At 37.5% G+C, this 12,452-nt stretch overlaps 1 pseudogene; it reads right to left on the bottom strand.

Moving 5' to 3' along the window:
- LOC109845861 lies at window positions 5,873–12,108 on the bottom strand (annotated as a pseudogene).

The following is a 12,452-nucleotide window of genomic DNA, read 5'->3' as shown; positions in this document are numbered from 1 at the left end:
CACTAAGAGTGTTAACTCTCTTAGCACAACGTCACATACAGAATGGACTTAAACAATCCGCATGCAAGCCAAATTCAAACGGTAATCAGTAAAGGCATGTCAAATCCGTTGAAGGCTGAGGATTAGCCAAAAATCCTAAGTCTACGTCTGATGTGTTAATGTTTAGACTTTTCACAGGAGAAAGACGAAGTCCACGTATTCAATATCGTAGCACTAATAGAGTTAACTCTTTTAGCACAACGTTACGTGCAAAACGGATCTAAACAATCTGCATGCTAGCCCGACTCAAACGGTAGTCGGTAAAGGCTAATCAAACTCGTTGATGGCTGAGGGTTTGCCAAAAATCCTATAAATACGAGTCATTGACGCATCAGCTTCATTAGTTAGTCTTGTGACTTTAGCATCCAATGACTTCGGGATAAGATCCATGCCTACAGATGAAACAACTTTAATAGATGGTCCTATAGCCCAAAATTTGGGACCGCCACGCTCTAACGCCTTAAGAGCTTAAATTGTGTAGACTCCAGCAAACGTACGAGTATAAACTGTGTTAAGGCCGGTCTATGCGTTACAACAAAAGTCAACACCGGACAACGTGTTGCAGTAAAGGCCGATGCCGGTCAACACATCAATAATTTCATCAAAATAAGGCAATGGATGATTCGAGGGAGTTCAATCGCATTCAGATATGAATTTCTGACGAAGATGATCAATTCAAAGTCAACTCAATGACACAAGCTAGATTAAGAAACTTACTCATCAACTTTAGTTCAAGACTTCGACAACAGTCAGAGGATAAACGTAGTGCCGGAAGAACTTTATCTATTCGACAAAACACTGAATAGACTGAAGGTTTAAGAAGTCAAGAATTGAAGCAGTTCACAGGTCCCTCTACGAGATTGAGGAAAGGGCCTATATTATCCAAAGCCTTCCAGACTCCTCTATAAAAGAATTAGTCTAAAATATTTTGGAGGGAGTATTTATAGGCATCTAAAAATACCTATAGGTGTTCGCACACAGCTCAAGATGGAGAGAAGATGACGAACATCGTTATCCGAGTCTAGGAGGATTATCTGATGACGGCAAGTACATGAACCGGAATGGCGAACTAACTATGTCTCGTGTACTCACCGGCCACCTCCAATTGGCCATCACACCTGTCGGTCAGCTCGCGCGTGTCCGTCAGCCCCAAGTGACTGAACACACTCGTCAGTCAACTCGCGCGCGTCGGTCAGCTCCAAGTGACCAAATGCAATCGTCAGTCAGATCGCTCATGTCGATTAGCTCCATGTGCCATAAAAAACCTAACGAGTGCATGAAACAAGTTAATAAAGCATGCAAGTCAACGGAATGACGAAGTACGTAATACAAGTCCGGAGAAGTCAGAAAGTATCGAACACCTCAAAGTGGCCCGCAAAATGAAGAGGCATTTAGACCATGCTAAAATTTCAAATTGAGGAAACTCAAAAGATAAAAGTTGTAGGTATCTTCTTTAGCTTTCCAACACATCTTGAACCAGCTTAATTCGAGGTCGGACGAGAGACTTAAGATAAAAATACGCCCAAGTGCCAAACTGACCCACGCGGCGGCGGTCAGATCAATGCCGAGGGCCGCCGGGCGGAGGTCGAATCAATCCTGACCTGTAAAAAACATAGCGCGGAGGGCGCATAGTGCAGAATCCATCCAACCCACAACGGAAGGCGGGCTCGACAGCGGGTCCGGCAAGAGCCGACCCACGCCCACGCGGGTCACATCAGTCCGTCTCGCACCCAGAAATGCATGTAACCTCCAAAACGTGTTTTTAGGCTGTTTCGATCGATTTCTTCTGTTCCAGAGGTTTCTAACTACCTAGATATCATCTATAAATGTGGTTAGGCTATTATTAATTGAAGATAAGGCCAAATCACTAATTCCTATCCGAAAACCTCCAACTGAATCCTATAAATATAGGCCTAGGGGCTCATTTCACAGGGACGGAATATTATCAAGACGAGGAGGTGATGTCAGATTGAGGAGTCAAAGGAGCAAGAATTTCAGTGGAGGTTAACTGATCTTGGTGAAGTTCTTCAGCATAAAGAGGGAGAGTTCAAGAGATCTGAAGCCCCGTCTGTTTGTTCCTCGAGATTAGGCTTAGTTTTAATCTTGAGAAGAGCTACTGATTTTTCTTCGTCGATTTCAGAGCTTCAAGCGAATACTTCCTTAGTGAAGTAGGAGCTCTATCAATTTTCTATCAACCGGATCTGATCCGTAGACAGTCCATGGATATCGACATCCCCAGCACAAGCAAAGATCCCACACAAAGCAATAGGCGATAAAGACCTGTTGCGTGTTGTTTGAAAGAGAGTTGTAATCTATTTTCATTGCATTGAAAGTCTTATAAAAAGGCTAGCTTCGTTTTGAATTTATTGTAACGCCTAAAGTTGTAATGAATTCAGCAATGAAAATAATTTTCTACCCAAATACGCTTGGGGGTATCTGTAGGAGGAGGACGACAGATACTCCTCAAACTTTAGTTGGTCGAACTCATATTCGACCACTTCTTCAACCGGGATGCAGATCTGAGGTTGTGAAACGACGGCTTTGGCAGCGAAGCTGTTGGCTCCCACTGTGGTTGCTAGCGTGTTTGGGTAGAAAATTATTTTCATTGCTGAATTCATTATAACTTCGGGCGTTACAATAAATTCAAAACAAAGCTAGCCTTTTTATAAGACTTTCAATACAATGAAAATAGATTACAACTCTCTTTCAAGCAACACGCAACAGGTGTTTATCGCCTATTGCTATGAGTGGGATCTTTGTATGTGGCGGGGATGTTGATATCCGTAGACCGCCTACGAATCAGATCCGGTTGACAGAAAATTGACAAAGCTCCTACTTCACCAAGGAAGTATTCGCTTGAAGCTCTGAAATCGACCAAGCAAAATCAGTAGCTCTTTTCAAGATTAAGACTAAGCCTAATCTTGAGGAACGGACGGACGGGTCTTCAGATCTCTCGAACTCTCGCTCTTTATGCTGAAGAACTTCACCGAGATCAATTAGCCTCCTCTGAAATTCATGCTCCTTTGACTCCTCAATCTGGCAGCACCTCCTTATCTTGATAATATTTTGCCCCTGTGAAATGAGCCCCTAGACCTATATTTATAGGCTTCGATTGGGGGGTTTTCAGATAAGAATGAGTGATTTGGCCTTATCTTCAGTTAATAACGGCCTAACCACATTTGTAGATGATATCTAGGTAGTTAGAAACCTCTAGAACAGAAGAAACCAATCGAAACAGCCTAAAAATGCGTTTTGGAGGTTACAGGTAGTTCTGGACGCGAGACGGACTGATGTGACCCGCGTGGGCACGGGTCGGCTCTTGCTGACCTGCCGCTGTTCTGGTCGAATGGTACTTGGGCGTATTTTAATTTTAACTCCCTCGTCCGACCTCGGATTGAGCTGGTTCAAGATGTGTTGGAAAGATGACGAAGATACCTAGACTCGGATAACGACGTTCGTCATCTTCTCTCCGTCTCGAGCTGTGTGCGGACACCTATAGGCATTTTTAGACGCTTACAACATACCCTTTCTTCTACCTCCTCACTCTTAACAATTTTCCCCACATTATTTTTTTTACCCTTTCTTCAATTCACAAGATCTCCTTTCACCCATAGCCGTTCTTTCCCCCGTTCATCATTTCCCAAGATCGCCTCTTCATTTCCTTGGATCTGAGAAATCACCTTCAACTCCCCAAATCGACTATTCGTTTCCATCGACTACAGAAATTATGCTCTGCCTCGAGAACCCAAGCGTCGCCGAAGGATGATACACATATATAGAAAGCCTCAGAGTCTCATCCCTACAGCCTTTATTTCTAAAGAAACCTATCGGCAAAGCCCCTGGCAAAGACTGGTCCCTACTCTACAAAAAGCTGTCGGTGTCACTTGAGGTGAAGGTCATGGCGTCACTGGAGGTCGATAGGTCGGTTTACTAAAACCCTCAAAAAATTTTACCAATGTTGTGAAATTTACTTTCATCACAATTTTTACCATATATTGTGAAATTTGATTCACTAAAAGTAATTCACTGAAAGTGATCCATAAAGTCTAAAGGAATTCTTTTGAACTGTAGGCTCTGTTTTAAATTTACTCTTCACTGAAAGTGATCCATAACGTCTAAAGGAATCCTTAAGAAGTAGTACTTGACTCTTCTTTTCAATTGGGACTCACTGTTATTAACCTTTATCATGCAGGCTAATTCTCACTGTTATTAACCTTTATCATACAGAACTCCGATCTCAGCCATGGCCAGAAACGGAGCTGGAATGATCAACAGATGTTTGAGAACCTCACACTATCCTAAAATATTCCCTCCCGTAAACTTTTAAAAAATCCTATCTTAATTCAAAAATCCAAAAGATGTCACTTTTGAGAAACATTTCAAGGTTATAGTATATGAGATTTAAGAAAACTTAGCAATGAAATAATCACAGAGAAAGCAAAAAAACAAGCATGTAGTCAATAAAAGGCAGGACTTGTGTTCGTGATAATTCCCCAGCCAGGAAACCGGGAATGGAGATCTTTACCTTCGTAGTTGTGACTCCTTCTGAACTGCTCAACGAAACCCTAAGTAGTTCGAATCGCCAAGGATGGGTGGGCTGAATCCGAAACCCTAGCTGGCCTGATCATCAGTTGATCGAAGACGAAGAGGGAGAGGAGGAAAAGGGCGGCAAGAAAGTGAACGGGGCTCGAGGGGGTGCTAAGAGCTTTTCCATGGAGTTGCAGACCCTAACCCTAGATAAAAATCGGGAAATTTGTTGGGGGTTTAGCGGATCGGGGAAAAAGGAGCCGCCTTTTTCTTTTTTAAGGAATCAGAGATAGCTAGGATCAAGCGCCTTGATTCATTTTAGCAGATGTGATGATATTATTGCAAAAACTCTTTTAACTCGCATACTAAAGCACTTTAATTCTTAACTTTATGAAATTTATTGTTCAGTCCTCTTATAATCGATTGAAAAATAGAATTGAAGTAGGTTTAAATAAATTAATGTTGATTTTAACAGTAACATAAATGGAAAATTCTCAGCTTAACTAGCCCCTATTTACCAAACTCTACACGTACACATGCACAAATACACAAAGGAAAAAAAATCAATATCAAAAGAATTGAAACAAAACGATGGTATGCCATGATGGTTGATAATTAACTTCTAGCAAAGAGGCCATAATGAGTTTTGTATGAAAAATGTATCAGATATCCCCCAATCCCGCGGTTTCTCACTTCTTTTCCTCCCGCCATCCATCTTTTAAATCAATAACCATTTCCAATCTAACCCTCCCATAAATCCTTGTTGTCATTAATAAATACCAAGCAAAATCCTTACATAAGAATATTTTTGTTTGACACCATAGCCACTTTTTTAATCTCAACTTCTACATGATTTAAAATGCTTGACTTTTGATCAAGATTAGCAAGATAGTATTATGACAGAGAGTCTTGAGCTAAGCTAACCTTATATAGTCAAATAAACAGGACACAGAACTGGATGAAGGAAGACAACTCAATATTGTACCTATCTACTACAGAAGTATATGGATACAAGTCTTTATTTTTATAGTAAGGTATATGCTCATAAGTCATAAAATAGATTAGGTAATAGTCAGTAGGCTTAACATAAATAATGACATAAATATTAGGGAGTAAAATTAAATGCAACAAAGACAAGAACATCATAAAAAAATGACAATTTACTGCATCAGTCAGATAGTAGCAACGATATACTATGCCCGCTAAACGTCTCTTCAAATATGAGTTATCTAGTACATCGTACTAGTATGCAAGTAGTTGAGATAATAAAGGAAAAAAGGAAACACTAATAGTTTGGTGCTAATATTCAATTAAGTTTAGCATAAACATAAGAAATAACTTCAGATAATGCTGCAAAACTGGCTGGAATTTCAAGAGAAAAATAAGGTGGCATCATTGCTTCTGAACCAAATAGAATGTAGTAAGTGGTCTAGCAAGCAACAGAGACTTGACCTCTATGCTTAAATTACCTAGGCATATATTTCGATAAAGAGTAAAACATGATGATTAAAAAATAAAGCGGAGCTCTATTACCAAACAAAATGCTTACTTGAGCATCTCGTGGGTCAATTCGTGCAGCCTTGCGGAAGATTTCCAAGGCCTTCTCATTTTGACCAAGCTGAACATAAATGTGGCCAACAGCCTTTTAAAAGGAAAAAACCAATCAGATTAATAGCCAAACAAAATAATAAATTCAAATTTCAAGAACATTTTTTTCCTGTCATATTTACCTTCATGCACTAACAATTTTCAGGGAAAACAGCCAACACCTTCTCAAAGCTTGAAAGAGAACTCCTAAAATCTCCTAATTTTAGTTGGACTTGTCCCAAGCCTACTCAAGAGATCAATGCAGCAACAATTAACAAAATCAATTGATAGGAAAACATCAAATCAAGCATGACTGCTGGATGAAAAAGAAAATGACATGCAACCATACAACCATTAGAAAACTGACCTCAATATAAATTAAAAAAATGTTTTTGACTCTTTAACAGGCACGTGTAAAGCCCATATTTTCAATCATTTGTATATACTTATATAAAAGCTACGCCTTTCTACAGATCAAGGCATCTGCTATCTGTGAAATACATGAACTACAGAGATATTATGCACGCACAGTATGCTCGCTAGAAATATAGTGGTGTGCAATTGACAAATTCTTAGAGATATTCCTACAGATGTTAAATGATTTCTGTAAGAGGGTAAATCAGCAGCATATTTCATGTTCTTCTAACATGTGCAGGCTTAATGCAAGTATTTTCCAAGGATGTGCCAGCTATTTCGATGATTGCCGTAAAGCACAAATCTGCAGAGCTTTAACCTCATTATCAAGTAACAGCACTGTAGTAAGGGTAACAATGCATAACAGAGCTTTCTCAAAATCATGAAACCATGACGAAGCAGAGGATAGGCTTAAGAACACATACCATAAAATGGCAACACAAAGTCTTGTGGCCTATTAATTTCTTTAACAGACGCCATGTAGTAACGGCCAGCTTTCTCGAAATCACCTAACACTTGTAATAGATATGGTAAAGGCGATCAATAGTAAAATTAAAATAACAATATATCACACCTGAAGATGCATAATCAATATTCAACATTCAATATGTTTTTCACCTTGTTGTGGTAAGACCTTGCCAAATTGTAGTATGAATGTGATTTTGTCAAGCCATGGTTGCTTGTAGCTAGAGCAATCTCCGTTAACTGTTCAACCAAAAAATGTTGTCCAGTAAAGAAAAAGTGATTTGCTAAATGATTTAGCGCCATTGAACAATAAGGGTATATTTCAAAAGCCCTTTGCATTTTCTCCATTCCGTTGCGAATCCCATAAGCCACAAAAAAAAACGATGCGAAGGTGATCAAAATATGTTGAGCCGAACTCGTTAGAAGAACCAAAACCAAGAGAGAAGATGCACTCCAACATAAGATATATGATATCATTCACTCATTAATTTAACATTGTACGTTCATGTTACCTTCATTTGTTTGCAAATCCATGATTCCGAGAGCAACCAGAGCCTCAACACTTTCTGGATCTAAATACACAATGTAAATCACAGGGGGGGAAATCAGAAACACATAAAGGTATCTCAAAATAAACTTATGCATATGGGACCACATAATGAACTTGCCTGTAGGACTCGGTGAAAGGCCTGTCGAGCTTTCTCGGACTGACCTAGTCTGTAGCGACATAGATCTATACCAAGTTTCACAACTCCAGGACAATTAGGATGCACTTGCAATGCCCTCTACTCAAAGTTTTTAAAACAAGTTAACAGAGCGGTCTACTTACAAATTGAAGTTAAATCCTTGATATTATTTTGAAATTTAAAAAGAGAAATAAAGTCAGAACATGAGAAAAGAAACAAACCTTAAATAACTTCAAAGAGATTTTATATGAGTCTGTAGCTTTATACTGCTCTTGGTTTTCTCCCTGGTTAAACTCAACACAAGCCTGAAAGAGAAATTCTGACTCAAACTACAGGCATAAAATTCCTAATATACAGCTTCACCAACGAACAAAAACCAAATGTTGAGATTCAAAAAGAGGTTTAGGAAAAAGAGCACACGAATGTAAAACTACATCAGTAAGACTCGTTATGCAATATTAGCTAAGCATAATTCATCACATCATCATCCCAATCACCATCAAAACATTTAGATGTTGAGAGAAGTTAGGGGAAAAGGAAAAATAAAGAATAGGTGAAAAATTACATGAAGGTATCAAAGACAGCTATATATGGCATATAAAGCTAAATGATGTCCCTATCATAATAACAGAAAAAGAACGAAATGATTAATATTATCATGTAGTCTTTTTTCCATCAAAGTGTCACATACATCGAAAAAAGTTAAATCAAAAGATGACATAATTTTACAAGTGGTTGATACCCTGATATCAAGCATCTAAATAGGTGAAGAACTGTTGGTAAAGGAAATCATCGTTAGGAGAAAGGCTTGTCATGAATCCTGGAAAGATGCATAGGAAAGTCTACTATTTAATGTAGAACAACTTTCATTTGGAAGATCACAAAAAGATGTAAAGAAAATTGTTCAACATTGAACTATTTAATGTAGAACAACTTTCATTTGGAAGATCACAAAAAGATGTAAAGAAAATTGTTCAACATTGAATAGTAGACATTCATTTTTGGGAAGTTTGGAAGATCACAAAAAGATGTAAAGAAAATTGTTCAACATTGAATAGTAGACATTCATTTTTGGGAAGAGCATACTCTTCTACTAAATTTAAATTGTGTGATACAACATTGGTATAAATCCTAGTTTCACGAGTTGTGAAAACTCAAAACAAGTGTGTAATTTTCTCTTTATCCTTTTTTTCTTGGCTCTCTAGTTTCCTTTACAAATCTCAAATGCTGCCTGAAACCATCTCCAATCATTTGGTATGATAGATAAAAGAAACAGCTAGAAGATGGTTCCACACTATTTAAAATTTGAGATTTGTGATGAGAAGTCGGAGAAAAAATAAAGATAAGAAGCACTTTTTAGACTTCCTTTAGGGTTTCACACTTTGTATAACTAGTATTTCACACCCAAAATTGCATCAATCTGAAACTAACAGAATGCTAATTTCTATTTCAACGAAATTAGAGATTTCAAAAACATTTTCGTCCTTCTTATTCAAGAAAATTTAGTTTACAGTTATGAAACTCAAACCCTGATAATTTAATTCGCATTATAGAGCTTGTATCACAATAAAACAAAAGATTTTCCAAACAATTAGGTTGTACAAATTGCTAAATCAACTATAACTGAACAAATAAATTATCTTGACAATTAAAATCCTAGATATTAAAAGTCTCAGCCTATTTCTCTCCTTTTATTTCTAATAGTGATTTTTCATGCTACAATTATTGTCCCCTCCTTTTCTCTTCATTCTTATACGTTGACTTTCCAAATGAAAGTCCCCATTCTACATCACCATAAAATTCATGCAATTTAAGCTCATGGAAGCAAAGGCAAACCTCCAAAATTATCCTTATCTAAGAAAAAGTACAGAAAGAAAGATTGTTACTATAAACTTAAGATACAAATAAACCCAAAGAGCAAAAATAAAAGATGTCCCATAGAGTAGGACTTACTAGAATTAGCACACCTGACCAAGAAGAGCAGGGATTTTATTAGGATCTTCATCCAAAACTATTTTAAAGAAACCAGAAGCTTGTTGGAGGTCACCTTTGGCCACAAAAAGATACCCTGCATAAATATGTAAAGTTGATGGATAACTGATTAGCCTGGAGGTCACCTTTGGCCACAAAAAGATACCCTGCATAAATATGTAAAGTTGATGGATAACTGATTAGCAAGTGCAACTCATTGATAATATAACAATTTATGTAAAGTTGATGGATAACTGATTAGCAAGTGCAACTCATTGATAATATAACAATTTCCCACTAATGTATCACAATAGATTACGGAAAAAATAAGGATAAAAGAAAGGAAAGTCGGTCCTTATTGAACAGTTAGACTACAATCATTTTTCTTTATATAAGTGAGTTTGATACACGTGATAAATGTTTAATATCGGTATTGGAAGCCCAAATAGAAAAGTTGGAAGACATTATTGAGCTATGCATAATAACCTAATTTCCGATAGTACATCCAGGATGTGGAACATGATTTCCTAACTAGTAAATTGTCTTTGGTATTTGGTCTTTGATTTCATGTACATGATGTCTCCAAACATGTAAACTGGATCACGAGCCACTAGTTTAGAAATTGCAAAATAAAAGTAGAAGATAAAACCAGTGCCCTATATACATGTTTCACATGTTCTCTTCTAGAAACACAGTCAAATGTTAACCACGAGGTTTAGATAAATAATTATAACAAGAATCTGATAGATTGACAAGATAAACTAAACATCAATTAGATTTGATATTATTAAACTGCAATTTTAGAAAATAATCTTAATTTTTCTTAGAGTCTATCCAATCAAACTATGTCTAGTCAAAGAAAATCTATTACTATTATTCTATTACTATTATTATTTAAGAAAAGCCGCAATTTCGGTTCTACCCGTGTGTGTCAAAATCTCAAAAAAATCAACATGTCCTCAACAATTTATTGCACACCAAAATTAATTAGAAGCACAAAATTGGAAAGATCAACATCCTAACTACCATCCACTACTTGATAACTACCCCCACTCCCTATATTTTCTAATAGTAAGATACTTTACGTCATGCGGAAATAATTTTCTAAAAATACATTCACATTAGTATTGATTATTAAGGAGTTAAAAAAATTTTACGCACAACTTTACCATGTAATGCATGCATTGCGTGCACCGGTAAGGGTGGAAGAAAACTGTTATTTAAGGAGTAAGCAACTATTAGAGAGAAAAGTAAATAGTGTGAACTTCAAACTGTTACCGTGATATTGAAATGTGAGGCAAGGGTACCTATTACTACATATCACATAAGCATATCTGTTTCAGGTGGCAAGGTGTGTGGAAAAGGACAAAGGTTAATGAATGAACAGTGATACTATAAAGAACTAATATAAGAATACATCAAGTGAATTGCATTTTAAACATTGTTATCGATAAAAAAAAACCTGCTACTATGTAAGCTCTTTCTACAAGACACTCACCTTTACCGATCCATGTCGATGGTTCATGAACATCGATCCTTGATGCTCTATTGTAATATTGAGTTGCTATCTTAAAATTCTCGTTATTTTCTCGTTTCATCTCAAGCTTCCCCAGATAAGTATGATATGCCCCTAAAGCATTTAGGATAGCAATCCGCTCGTACTTCACATTAGCATAATACTCATCGATTTCTGCAACATAAACAATATCATAAACACATAGTGCTCGTCGATTTCAACAAAATAAATAATGCCGGAAACAGTAGCACATATATGCAAAAGCTAAACATATAACGCAAAAAATATGCACGGCTATTGGGATGAGTGATGATAATAGAAACAACATAAAGCAATTTTAATAACACGATGCTCATCAGTTATCTCTTCGCTTAAAATGATCCTTTTTTCTCTAGCAATTTAGAGGAAAAAACACTTAAAATCGAATACCTAGAACCGAACCTTCCTCCAAACTTTGCCAAAACTGTTCGATTTTTCCTTGCTTGAAGTATTCTCTCTGCACACACAACAACGAAACAGCACTTTATAGATTATTATATTCTGAAAGTTTTTAGAAGTAATTGGCGAGCCAATCAAGAAGTTTAAGCCCCAACTAAGTCTAAAAAATTCCTCGCGAGGATGAATCTTGAAATCTTAATCGAGTTCAATTCAGGGTTTAGCGACTGACCGCGATGATGAGCCAGAGATCGAGAGGGGCCTGCTCGGCTTTGAGGATGTCGAGGATGTCGGAGGTGTCCCTTGGCAATTGATCGAGGGCAACCCTAACCTCCCCCTCTGAGTTCTGGACTGGTATGTAAACCGACGCCATTGCTCGAGCGACCAAGCACCTGGTCAGTTCGCCGGAGCTAGGGTTTCGATCGATCGACCGCTGAATTCTCCCGCGGGGGAGAGAATGAGGAGAGAGAGAGAATGAGAGAGAGAGAATTGCTATCGAATTTGGGTAGGACAAATTTTAAAAACAGACCCCTTTGCAAAAATATTCCCAAAAAACCCGTTTCCACTTTATTTTTTAAAAACGACCTAGTTTCGGCCTTAGTGCTGAAAATAGGTCGGTTTTTGGGAAAATTGTTCACAAACGTCACAGCAGTTAAACTCCCATGAAGTTTTTTTCAAAACAAAATTTCATGGGAGTTGAAGTCCCGTGAAGTTTTTTTTTTAAAAAACTTCACGGGAGTTCAACTCCCGTGAAGTTTGGGAACATTTTTCGTAAAAAACGACCCAGTTTTAGCCCTGAGGCTAAAACTAGG

This window comes from Asparagus officinalis, chromosome 6 (genome assembly GCF_001876935.1).
Source record: "Asparagus officinalis chromosome 6, Aspof.V1, whole genome shotgun sequence".
Classification (NCBI taxonomy): domain Eukaryota; kingdom Viridiplantae; phylum Streptophyta; class Magnoliopsida; order Asparagales; family Asparagaceae; genus Asparagus; species Asparagus officinalis.
This window is presented reverse-complemented; position numbering and strand designations above follow the sequence as displayed.